Here is a 13,105-nt window from a genome sequence, read left to right on the forward strand (position 1 = left end):
AACGAAGCCTGCGTTCGCTGGTGCAACAAAAGAAATGCATTAAACATTTCATCTTGTAATTTGTGTGGAGAAAGGATAGGAGGAATGAAGGAGGCTAAATGAGCTTTTCCCTCCGGGCTACAGACTGTTATAGTCTCTTGAAATCTGGGTCTTTGTTGTCTGTGTGTGCTGTAATTGAAAAGTTCCAGCCCCCCCCCCCCTCCCTGTTTCTCTCTTCCTTCCACACTCTTTTTGCTTTTCCTCTCTCTATCCTAGTTTCTCAGTCCGACATACCAAACTTCCCTTCCACCCCCACCCCCTCCTTCTCTTTTTCTCTTTCAGCCTCTTTGCTTTCTCTTCTCTGTCTGAATTCTCTGTCATCTCTCGTTTGACTCATCCCCCCCCCCCTCCCCTCCCTCTCGCCTCCTCGGCCGCCCGCTGAGCTTTAGGACGATTGTAGCCTTATTTTGATCATTTCGCACCCGAACCATCCGCTGAATCAACCTCTTCCAGCGGAGGATAAAAGGGCGGAGAAAGTCAGAATTGTCCAGGAAGATGATGTGAAAGGGCTTGACGTGACGGCGGTGGTAACGTGCCTGAAAACAAATGCCCCATGGCCTGCTGGCATGTGACGTGCCAAAGTAATCGCAACTCAAGAGTGACATTGCGATTTCCTTCCCGCATTAGGAAGTGAGGGGGAAAAAAAAAAAAAAGATTCAGCTCCACCTTACATGACGTGAAGGCTGTGGCATAAAGCGGCGCTGTGTGTCTGTGTGCATGTGAAGCTCTGCATCATCTCTGTTGAAATGACTAATTTTACTCAACAGTCCTGGCGTACCCCAAAGAGTCCTGCGCACTTTCTCTCTGCGTTTCAACAGATAACGCGCCCGTAGCCTCCCGCCTGACTACAAAAGTGTTTAACTGAGTAATTACTTCGTCTGCCCCTTTTATTGTGAAAGAATTAATTGTAGTTGATAAAGCACGGGGTAAAGCAGATCATGGTCTCGCGCTGCGTGTTGTGCGCTCATTGTTCTTTGAAAGTCTCTCCAAAAAAATATAATGGCGAGGTGACTTGGCAGGTGGCGAATTTGAAAGCGCGAACGAAATGGAAGGGAGGACGATGAGGTCTCGGCTTTGCTAATTCCATTTAACTCGGGAGCGAAGACGCCGATTGGAGAAAAACGTCTCTTGTGTGAGTAATTGGACAGGCATTGCAGGAAAAAAAAAAAAAAAAAAGAAGATGTCTGGGAACCAAACAGCAAATTCCCCCACACGCTTCTACGGGAGTGTGAGGGGGCTGAGGCACATTAGCAATCGTCTCAGTACATTAAACACGATCTCAACGCTGAGATTTATTAAAATAAAGGAATTCAGGTTTGATTAGCTTTCCTGTGCAGCCTTTTTACTTTTAGCAGAATAGTCTTCCGGTTGTGTGTTTTTCTTTTACTGTAAATTAAGGCCTTACACAACCAAATGATGCGATGGATGAGAAAGAGACGCAGGTGCCATCGTCCCTACATGTCCGGTGTCCACCTGCTCCAGCGCTCTGCGGCTCTCTTGGTTATTCAGGTCAGGAAACACACATGTTCGAGGCTTTGTCAAAGCTTTGGCTTCTTTGGCCCGGCTGCTATTTTTGCTCCTTCCCCATCCATGCCCTTTCATTCTTGAGTCACACTGGAGCATTGGAGGGTTGACCTAGAATACTGAAAGGCTGTCACACAACAGGACACGAGCATTTGCGCTCAGAAAAGGTAACTAAACAGTAACACTGCTCAGGGAACAAAAGTGCTGCTCTGTCCATTAAATAACCTCATTATGGTCGCACTAATGAATGCACTTGAAGGTGATTGGTGCCTTTGAACATGGCACATATATGCAAAAATGCACTTCATAGCCTTGCTGGATAATTATTGAGTGCTAGAGTTATATCTATTGCTTATGAGGGCTATAATAAAGTGGTGGCATTTTTCACGCACCCTTAAGATTATTTTTCGACAGATGTTTTTCTGATGAAAAACAAATCCACGAAGGTGTATATGAAATTCAATTTACTTTAGAAGCAACACGTTTTACATAATCATGCTAATGATGAATATCCTTATTTTTGGATCACTTTTGGCATGTTTGTATTTTTTGTATGAAAGGTTAATTTTTCATGGGGGTAATTATATTAACGGGTGTGGAATCTAGCTTTCTTGCTGATTCAAAGAGAGCATTTGAAGCTACTGCCAACTGCTGGTTGGTTTAGCTTAGCTTAGTATAAAGAGCGCTGTCAAAAAGGTAACAAAATACATCTACAGTCTACCTCTAAAGCTCAACTGTCTGTCAGAATTAGGTGTCCCTATATGCTCATTGTGAAAGTTGCATAGGTTCCTGCAAATGACCAGATGCCCTTTATGTCAATGGTAAACGGTCTGCTCTTATATAGGTCCCTTTCAACATAGCGTTCTCAAAGGGCTTTACAATTATCCTTCAAGTCACCCATTCAAACACCTCTGGTGACAGAGCTGCCATGCAAGGTGCTCGCTGCTCATCAGGAGCCACTCGGGGTTCAAATTCTTGCCCAAGGAGCATGTGAACAGAGGCACCTGGGAATTGAACTGCCAGTCTTACCATCTGACCCGTAGCAGCTCCCAAAGATCAATTAAACTTGTGTTCTTTCCAAATTTGATTATTGTCATAAAGTGAAGTTGACATGGTAACTTGCAGTGCATCTCTTTGTTGTCTGTCTGTCTCTAAACTACGTGGGCAGTGCTTATTTTGGTCTGTTTCTTGCTGGCTTCCCAGCCACTTCCACGGTTGTGTTCTGTGACTTTGTTTCTGACTAAAGTGTGAAATACAACTATTTATTGGATTTGATGGACACCAGCAGGCCACGGTTTATGTAATTGAAGCTCACCCCAGAAAAGAGAACCATGTCGTACATGAACCTGTGTTCAAATGTTTGTGCACAAAACAAAACAAAACTTGCACTTTCCAGCAGCAATCTCTGCAGGGAGCAGTCCAAAGCGTATAGTGTGATAGCATTCATGATATTAAAACAATGATTATCTAGTTTTTCACTCAAGCTACAACTCGGGACTAATTCAAGATGGAAAGCAACAAATTGATAATGGCCATTGATTAAATATAGAATTTGAATTGTTGACTTGTTGGGCTTACTGGAACATTTGTTTTGTTAGTGGGAGCACTGAGGTGTCAGGTATGAAAGTATGGCTCACTGGTCAGGAAGAAGGGCCCGTTAGCAGAATTTTTGCTGAGGACCTCAAGGAGGTCAGGACCGGCTTTGCATGCTGAATCACTTTTTCTTCATCCATACAAAACCTGAAATATAAAAAGACAGTTTGTGGTTTTCCTAGGGGTGATGTGCCGAACTATTTCTTGGCAAAGCGCAGTCACTTCCTTAAGTCTTGCCTTAATTTTAACACTGTGACATGTAGCCTACAGTAAAGCCCCATAAAAGCACAAAGATGATTCATCTTTGTTTTCTTTTCGTTGTCGAGAAGTCCTCCAACAACAAACACCTGGTTCTGCCTCGTTACCACGCTGCAGTGGTCCCTGGGAAGCGCAGTCCCTGTGCCATTGATCAAGAGTAGAAGAAAAGTAGAAGTTTAAGATAGACGTTTTTACACTTCAGTTTTTGCTCAGAGTAAACAAACTCGATTTTGCAGACAGTCATTGTCAAGCTGTTTCTCCTGTTTCCAGTTTTTATGCTAAGCTAAGATAACGAGCTGCTGCTCTAGTTTTGTTCTACTGATCTGTATCTCTGCAAAACATCAAATAGGTGTATTTCCAAAAATATTTCTTTAAAGTCTTTTTGAACATTTCATTTTTTGGCTTCTGGTTTACTTTTTTTTTTTTTTTAAAGTAATTTACATTATTTGTGCAGCGATACCATTTTGAGTTTTAATTTATTGGAAAACATGCTTTTCAAATCCACTTTGGGTAATTAAGTTCTTGAAAGAGTTACGGAAAGATAGAATTCAATGCTGTCAAAGCATGGGGAAGTTTGATGGGAAAAAAAATAAAAAATCTGAACTGTGTTAGCTGACATTATGTAAATGAAGGTCTCAGATGTTCACTAAAGAGGATGTTTTAGCAACTTTTAGCCACTTTTGTGTTCGCCAAAGTTTTCTGTTCCTTGTAATCAGAAGTTGGTTGGTAATTTTACTGCACTTGAAGAATAATTAAGTTCTAGTAAAGCCATTTAATTCCTCTTTTTTTGTTTCTGTTACATAACTGAAACTTTTTTTTTTACATCAAATGAATGTAAAGTAATTTATGAGTTTGCTACATCTTCCGCAAAGTCTCTGCATGTTGCCTTGCACTAGTTAATAGGAATGGCATTTATGGTGAAAGAGTTTTGAAATATTTCACATTTTGCCGTAATTACACACAAAACAGACAGAATCTTGTGTGCCACCTATTGGCTTATTTTATTTTGTGTCTGTAGTGTCTTGAAACAGCACAAGAAAGAATAAATTAAAGCTCTTGCCTCACTAGAAAATCAAGCAGTCAACTTAAATGTAAACTTGATTGCTGTATTGTTTCCTTTACAATAGAAATTCAGCAGTCGTCTTGAGTGAAAAAGCAAGAAGTAGCCGTTCATCTGTTTCTCCTCGGGCTGAGATCATTCCTTTTTGACACCAGAGCACTGAAGGGAGGCAGCAATTGATGATGTTAATCAGTTAACACAAATTCTGTTCCTTTCACTCCCAGCTTCTTGAGCTCCTGGCTCGGTCGAGATAAAAGAGTCAAAAAGTGCAAAGTAATAATAATTGTCCGTCGCTGCAGTCAGGTGCGAAGATCTGTCCTTCACTGCAGACACACTTGCTTTAAAACACTCACTTTAAAGGACTGCTTTTGCTACTTTTAGCTGATAAATGTGCGATTTTGAGCTCAATAGTTTTAGCATCTTTTAATCTGTGTTTTTCTTGCATTTTTAGTCAGCCATTGTCAACATAAATTTTCATACAACCTCAAACCAAATTGTATACATCCTTTGAGACTAAATCAACTCTTTTTTAAATTTTAGTGAAGATATTATAATGTTCATTGATGGTTAACTTTATGATATGTCACTTTATTTATATTTTTTATTTTTTTTCATTGGTTTTTTTTTTGTGTTTATTCTTGTGATTTGATTGATGTAAACCATTTCAGGATACGGTAGGTACAAGCAATACTTCTGTCAGACCGCTTGGAAACCAACTCAATGCCAGTAGCACATTGTTACCTTTCAACAGAGATCAAACTCATGCATGTACGACAAATGGTTCTAGGACTGCTTTCAATTGACTGACGGTATGCCCTGGTTAGGCGTTTTAAGGAAAATTTTTACAGAAGGTTAAGTCTGCAGTGCTGAACCTTTGTGCCCCCTATTTCTAGTGACAGACAGTTACAAATTACAAAAACCCTGTCGATGTGTCACTGTTGCAGGTTTAAAATGGTGGATAAATTGTTTTGAATGTCACATCTTGTGCAAAATGATTTGTTTCACCATTTGAATTTGATCCATTCTGTCCAATAACATTTCTAAAGGAGCCCCATTTTATAATGTTTTTATATTCACTCAAGTACGTAAATGGCTAAACAAGAAGTCAGCCGACTCTGCTGCCCTGTAAGCATTCATCTGTTCTGTGTGGGAATGTCTCACCAGACACCAGATTTATAACTCTATACTGTGAAATACTGAGAGACTTATCTGGTGGTGATAGACTTAATCAGCATCGTGTGAACTCGTTTAGCAATGGCTTGAATGTAATGGACGATCATTTACATGTAAAAGTCCCACACTATAGCTTCAAGTGAAATATACAGTGGAAAGATATGTTTTTTTTCCTATAGTCTAACAATACACTGAAAAAGAATATCTCTATTTAACAGATTTCTTTTGGCTCTTGGAAGCCAGCAGGAACAAGCTGTGAACACTAGCGCATTATCACCCTTTTATGTTGAGATGGCAAACTTGAAAAAGCTGAATATTTATGCATATAGCAGTTGGAAAACAACATTAACATTAATTTGTCATGATTCTGGGCACTAATCCTGTCATACTGTTTTGCCAAAGCTCCCCTATATTTACTAGCTACAGACTCACTGTTTGTCTGGGCAGGTATAGTGGGTTTTGTTGTTGTTGTTGTTATTGTTGTTGTTGTTGTTGTTGTTGTTGTTAAGAGCAGTGAAAGAATTTAAATCTAAAGCCTCTCATATCTCACGGTAACCCGGCTAAGGTTTAACTCATATTGAAGTTGAAATTTATCCCACAGACTGCCGTGTTATTGGGGCCCGAGCACCAAATGATGCGAAAGCCCTATTGTTATTTATATTATCATTAGTCAATTATTATTAGTCTTTTCTGCCGATTTTTAATATCATACTGGGAGAAAGTTCAGCTAACAATTCAAATTTTGAGTGATTAAAGTCTAGGGCTTATAGATTTGAGTTTTTTTTTTTTAGAGAATTATCTCATTCATATAGATCATTTCTTAAGTTATAATTAGGATGTTTTCATTTTACTGTTTTTGTTTTCTACTTGAAGATCCACCTGAGTCTTAACTGAGATCAATAATCTGTGACCGTGAACATCATGTGTGCTTTTTATTTTGCAATAAAGCAGTAGGCACTATATAAGCACTCAGCGCTGACTTAACCTGGACAAAACAAAAGCACACACTATATGACGCTCACTGTGATGGATTATCGATCTGAAGCAAGTTACAAGTCTCTGTGAGTTGATTTTTATACCCAGGTGAAAAGAATAGAATCGAGTGGCTGTCTTGAGGGAGATAAAAGCACAAATACATCGAGTTCAACTGCTTGAAAATTGGTTGGCTTTGTAAATAAGATTAAAAAACACTTTAATAGTCCTTTAATATATTTTCTAAAACATGTGTTATGTGTAACTGTTTAGCCAGCTCCTTGTCACAGTTCATAAAAATGTGCTGATCTTTTTTTGCTTTGAATCGTTTTTGAATCATTACTTTTCGCAGCTACAACTGTGAAACACTAATGAACTTGCACTTCCCATGCTGGGCTGCATTATTGATCGACACAGTGGGCTCTCAGAAGCAGGGCTGAGACAGACGACCGCCCCGAGACACAGAAAGAGGCTCAGAGGAATTATTGGATGGACAATTCAAGTCACCTTCGTCATGTGGAAGAACAGAGTCCTCATGTGATTATTATTACATGGGATGAATGTTACTAGTGCTCAGTCCGACGGCCCCTCGATGCTCCTCGTGCATCATAATGGCTCATAATTTATTTTTGTGGACGGGCATCACTTTGCAGAGCTTTAGTGAATCTGTAATGATTCCTCGGTCAGTGGCGCATTAACACGTGAAAAGAAAACATCATGAGGATTTTGCCTGAGTGGTGCTATTTGAATACATCACATCGTGTCTAATCCAAACAATTGCCTATATATCCATCCCTCGCTGTGGGCAAAGCTGTGTACACACTCAGAAACCTGTTGCACTGTCTCTAAATAAAACCTGTTTGCCGGCTCTCCGGAGCACCTCCAAACTTTTTCAAATTGTGCAGGTGGCAGTTTTGTGAAACACAGCGTGACCTTCAGCTCCCATCAGACCAGGCCTCGTTATTAACTTGCTTCAGATGGGAAATTCAATTGCCAAACGTTCCTCTGCAGGAGACCCTCACATTACGCCAAAACAATTTATGATGTTTTGTAGCTACAAGGTCAGACTTATCTTGATTCCTTTGGTCAGAAAAGACAGATAAACCACTTTCTCCTCTCAGTGTCATTACTTGTCCTTGAATGATTTTGATAATGCTTTGATGCTCTTGTGATGAAGTTGTTAGCAGAGGGGAGTGAGTGTTGTGTCGGCATGATAGCAGCATGTCTCTATGGCAGTGTTGGTTACTTTGAATTAATTTTTATGTGAAGCACTGCATGTAATTTTCTTACTGTAACGCACTCTGAGCTGCATTTCCTGTATGAAAGGTGCTTCATAAACAGAATGCTCCAAAAAGCCTTCGGCTCCATGGACTGACTGAGATATTCCAGACTGAAATATCACAGAAACTCTTTGATTATAATAATACAAATAATAAACTCTCATTTGTATACAAGCAGCAACCAACAGTGACGTCCCGGCCGTTGTGAAACCTCAAGTTCGGATTTTTGCTGACGCCACCTAGCTAGTTACGAGCAGTTTGAAGCCAGTAGGGACCATATTTGGACGAGCTGGGAGGGAGGGAGGGAGGGAGGGAGCTGTGCATCTCACTCAATCTGATTGGAAAGCCGGCAATACTACATCCCACCCATTGATAGCCGTAACCTGACTCTTCCACATGGCTGTCAATCAAACAGACACGCCCCCAAAAACACAGTTTTTTTAAGCTTATTTTCTACCTAATGACTGGATTATTTTCACATGGACAGCCAGAAAACTAATAAAATGGAGTGACTTTATTTGCTAAAAAAACTGAAATAACTCATGGAAAAATGTTTTGAGATTAATTGAGTGGTACTCGATGGAGCCGGAGGCTTTTTGGAGAATTCTGTTTATGGAGCACCTTTCATACAAGAAATGCAAGAAGTGCTTTACAGCAAGAAAATTACATGCAGTGCTTCACATAAAAATGAATTCAAAGTAATATAAAAACATTTGGAAAATAACAAAAATTCAAATAGAAATAAAACTGCATAAAACAGAGAAAAGACAATTATTAAAATAAAGTAGTTAGAGTTACAGAACAAAGCAAAACACATTTCAAAGGCACAGTTGTACAACGTTTGTCCTAAAATTTTGCACAGACGTTCATGCTGCCTGCAGGATGAAGCCCTCTGACTCCCCGCTGACTTTCTTTCGAGAGCCACCATGAGATTGACTTGTTTTGCTTTGAGTCACATATTCTGACAGCTTTTATGGATTGCAGTGAGATTCGGTGCAGACAACTGTGATCTCCATCGTATGATATTGATTTCATGTCTCCCCTGACTTTTCATCTCGTGTCACCAGCAGGTCAAGATGATCTTATCTGAATATTGAAAACATCCCACTACAAAGATTGACACAAACTTTCAAGATTTAAGATATTTATTGTCACTCTGTTATTCAAGTACAACCGTGTGAAATGATTTGGCTGTGATGCTCCACTGCCAAACGAAAAAGTAAATAGATATATATAAAGAACTTAAAAACAAAAAACATATGCATTCAAGGCCAGAGGGATGGGATTGAACTTGTGTGTGTGTGTGTGTACGAGAGAGAGTTGGTTCATGTCTGAGTGTGTGTGTGTGTGTGTGTGTGTGTGTGTGTTATTTATTTAGTAGTTTTATGGCCTGGGGGAGAAAAACTGTTCCTCAGTGGGCTGCTGCTTGCCTTGAGACTCTGTACCTCCTCCCTGAGGGCAGCAGGGAGAGCAGGCTGCTGTGTGGGTGTGACGGATCGTGATGGCCCTCAGGGACGTCCCGGGGCACCGCTGGGTGCACCGCTCCTTCAGGCCGGCCAGCTCACACCCAGAGATGTGCTGCGTCTCGCACATTTTGTACACACATTCACTATCCCCCGAGGATAAATCCTAATGAATGCAGTGATCCATATTTGTTTTTTGGTGAAATGTCTCGACAACTATTCAGTGGATTGCCATGAAATATGATAAACACTTTCACATTCCCCTCATGATGATTTGTATAACTTTTCATGTAGTGCCAAATTTAAATTTGCTCAGTGCTTGACAAGAAAGTATCAAAACAACCAATCATGGTCCCTTTAACTTCACTTCTACTTTGTACGTTTGCTACTGATTAGCAAATCTCAGCGTGCTAATGTGCCACATGAAATAATGAGATCAATGCTAAAGTAGACCCAAAAAAGACTTGAAGTAACTTTTTATTTGTCTGATATAGAATACATTTTAGTGTCGTTATGTTTTACTACGTTTTATATTTATAATGTCACCTTAACATCAGTAGTACAGTAAGGGAGAGCATGTAGCTGTTCAGTTGTATTTTCAGATAGGAGGCTCCCCTCTCCCGGTCATTATGTACATGATGTGAGGGAAGGGTGTATTTTCGGGTGTCATCTTTCATCATAACTTTTCTGTTTGTGTGGTGGGAAGTAGCGTGCACAGAGTACTGCAGCACCCCCTGGTAGACGGTAAAGGATCTGCATGTCCGTAACAATAAATACAAATAAAAAAATGAGAAGGTTTTTTGTTGTTGTTGTTGTTGTTGCTTAATTCCACATTCTGATCATCTTTTGGTTTCAGAAAGTGGCTAATAGCAGATCTTAGAATCCAAAGGTTGTGTAAAGACAAATGAAATGAGTAGAATACAGACATAAGAAAGTAAAGTATGTATATGATGCAAGTGTTGTTGCTTTGCCTCTAACTCTAAAGTACTAACTCTCGATGCTCTTATCGTCAAGATATTTTGTAAATCTGGCTTTCAGAACAGCCAGTGCAGAGCTGGTGCTGTATCATGTTTGTGTTTACTTTGTGTTCGCTTGCTATCAGATCATCACCTGCTTTGTGATTGAATAACAGTGTCAGTGGTTGCAGTTTTATCATCAGCGTTTATTGTGTAGATCTGGCTTTTCTATGAAGCAGGGCTGCTGGCAGTGTGTTTGTGTGAAGTCTATTCTTAGTGTGTGTTTTCTCACATGATTATTATTTTATACCTTTCATAGACAAAACAAATTTCTTCATCGCAGTATGCAACTTATTTAAGAGCCACAATCATATAAGAAAACAACACAACCAATGTACTTTTTTCCCAGCATAGATAATTTATGCAGATTTTTTCCTGTATAGGCGTAGAGGGTGATATTGCCCCCCCCCCTCCAGCCCCCCCACTCCCCCAAAGCTATGTGAAAGTGTGCACTTGCTTGAAGGACAATGTTTGCATTTACAACTTTTTGCATTTTTTTTTTCTCCTGCTAACCGTGAGGTCATCCTCTCGGTACCCTCAGAGTAAAACACCATTAGAGCTGCTCTTAATATGTGTTAGTAAGACTGTGTTTTGCATGTACGTTACTCTACGAAAAGAACCTGCGGTGGTAAAATATACAGAATATGTTGTCTGTATGACTGCTGAGTTGTACAGTACAGCATATTTGAGAAGATGCTGTGTATGTATTCCTGTCCTGGTTTATTGTTGGCCTGATGTTGCAGTGCTATTTGTTATGTTGTGTTGAAGGTATTTGATGGGAGAATCACACGCAGCAGCAATGCAAAGGTCAGCTTCCAGTGATCTAAACTAATATGTTGGAATGTTGATATTTACATTTCCATCCTGGCATTTAGCATTTAAAAAAAATATGTTTCGCTATCTACAATAGAGATGTTATGGATACAGAGAGAACGGTATACATTGAAATAGGCACGTGTTTTTTTTTCTTTCTTTTTTTCTAATGGTTTTAGTCATTCCAGATACGATCCGCAAAAAATTAAACATGCAAAACATGAATATGTTACGGATTATCATATCATCATCGACATTAGCATTTAGCTCAAAGCATTGGTGTGCCTGTGTACAACCTCGCAGAGACATTAACAAGCCGTGAACACTTTTAGTTTGGGTTTCATTCTGACAAAGCACCTGTTTTTCCTCCACAATACACACTCCTTGTCTCAGAGCACAAGGCATGACACCTTTTCACCACGACGTCATGTAGCATTTTCTCTCTGGCAGTGACTTCTACCTCAGCGAAGCATGTTATTGATGTGAGGAATTGTTTGTTTTTTGTGCTCAAAGACAGACGTGACATGACATTCACTCTGACCCGCATGCTGTCGGGATAATCTGGCCTGTCAGCTTTCATAAAGAACCGAAGGACACTAAAAAGAGTCCTTTGACTAAAACTAAGCCTCTTACTTGAATTTCAAGTCCTCGCTCTTTTCATGTGCTCTTCTTCTCTGTATTCTCCGTCTCTGAGCCTATCTGTCTGTCTATTTATCTGTTAATCTGAGCCTCGGCGCCTCACCCTCAAGCCTCTTGAAAATTTGGTTGAGGAGGAAGCGAATGTGTGGAAAACACTCCTGCTTCATTTTCCAGAGGTTAGTTAAAAAGTCTGCAAAAATCTGTGCAGTATTTTTCCTCTTGTCTGCAACACACCACTCATTATATGAAAAATCCCACCCTCTCTGTCACTGTTACCTGCGTAGGTGCTGGAGGTCCTCGTTAGTCTCATGATGCAACTGTGTGTTTATCATGACAACTCTTGCACCACACACTCTGTCATGTACCAACTTTTTAGAGCACTGGAGACAGCGGGTGTGAGATTATGCTGTCCAGTGGATGAAGTGTGTCCAATCCCCCGCCTGGAAAGGAGATCAGGAAAGAGAGAGTGTGTTTGTGGACCAGTCTTGTTTTGCTTGCGAGTGTCATTTTGAGCTTGGTTGGACTTTTTTGGGGGGGAGTGGGGTCATTTCGGCTGGTCCTCACTTCACCCAGCTGAGTTGGTAGTTGAGGATTAGGATTTGGGATTAATTTTAAAATTAGTTTTTTTTGCGCAGGGTGAGAGCAGGCAAGAATAAAGTCAAACAGATGTCACATTTAAAAACACCTGCTCATGGAGATAATTTATAAATCGGTAGATATTCCCAACTGCAGTGACTGGGATTTAGTTAAATTTGTACAATTTCATAGAAGGATAAATCTCATCAAATTATTGACTTTTTTTTTGCAGCATTCGTGGTTTCAACTTTCAATATATAGTTAAACATACAGTACATACATACAGTACATACATACAGTCTGTTGTGGCCAGTGCACTGTACTTCGCTGTAGTTTGCTCGGGGAGCAGCATTGGAGCCGGTTACACCAACAGACTTAACAAACTGGTAAAGAAGTCCGGCTCCATAATTGGCTGCAAACTGGACAGTCTGGAAAAGGTGGTGGAGAGGAGGACGCTGAACAAACCCTTATCCATATTGGATAATCCTGACCACCCTCTCCACCACCTGCTGCAGGGACAGCGGAGCACTTTCTCCAATAGACTCATCCAGCTCCGCTGTCACGAGGACCGATACAGGCGATTGTTCCTGGCCACTGCAATAAGACTTAGTTCACCTCTGGCCAAATTTTCCCTACAAAATAGTTATTTGCACTAAACTGCCGACCATTGCACTGTTGTTGTTTTATTTTATTCTATTT

The sequence above is a fragment of the Embiotoca jacksoni genome, unplaced genomic scaffold, assembly GCF_022577435.1.
Source record: "Embiotoca jacksoni isolate LCO1_2020_lvr unplaced genomic scaffold, fEmbJac1.0.p SCAF_31, whole genome shotgun sequence".
NCBI lineage: Eukaryota > Metazoa > Chordata > Actinopteri > Embiotocidae > Embiotoca > Embiotoca jacksoni.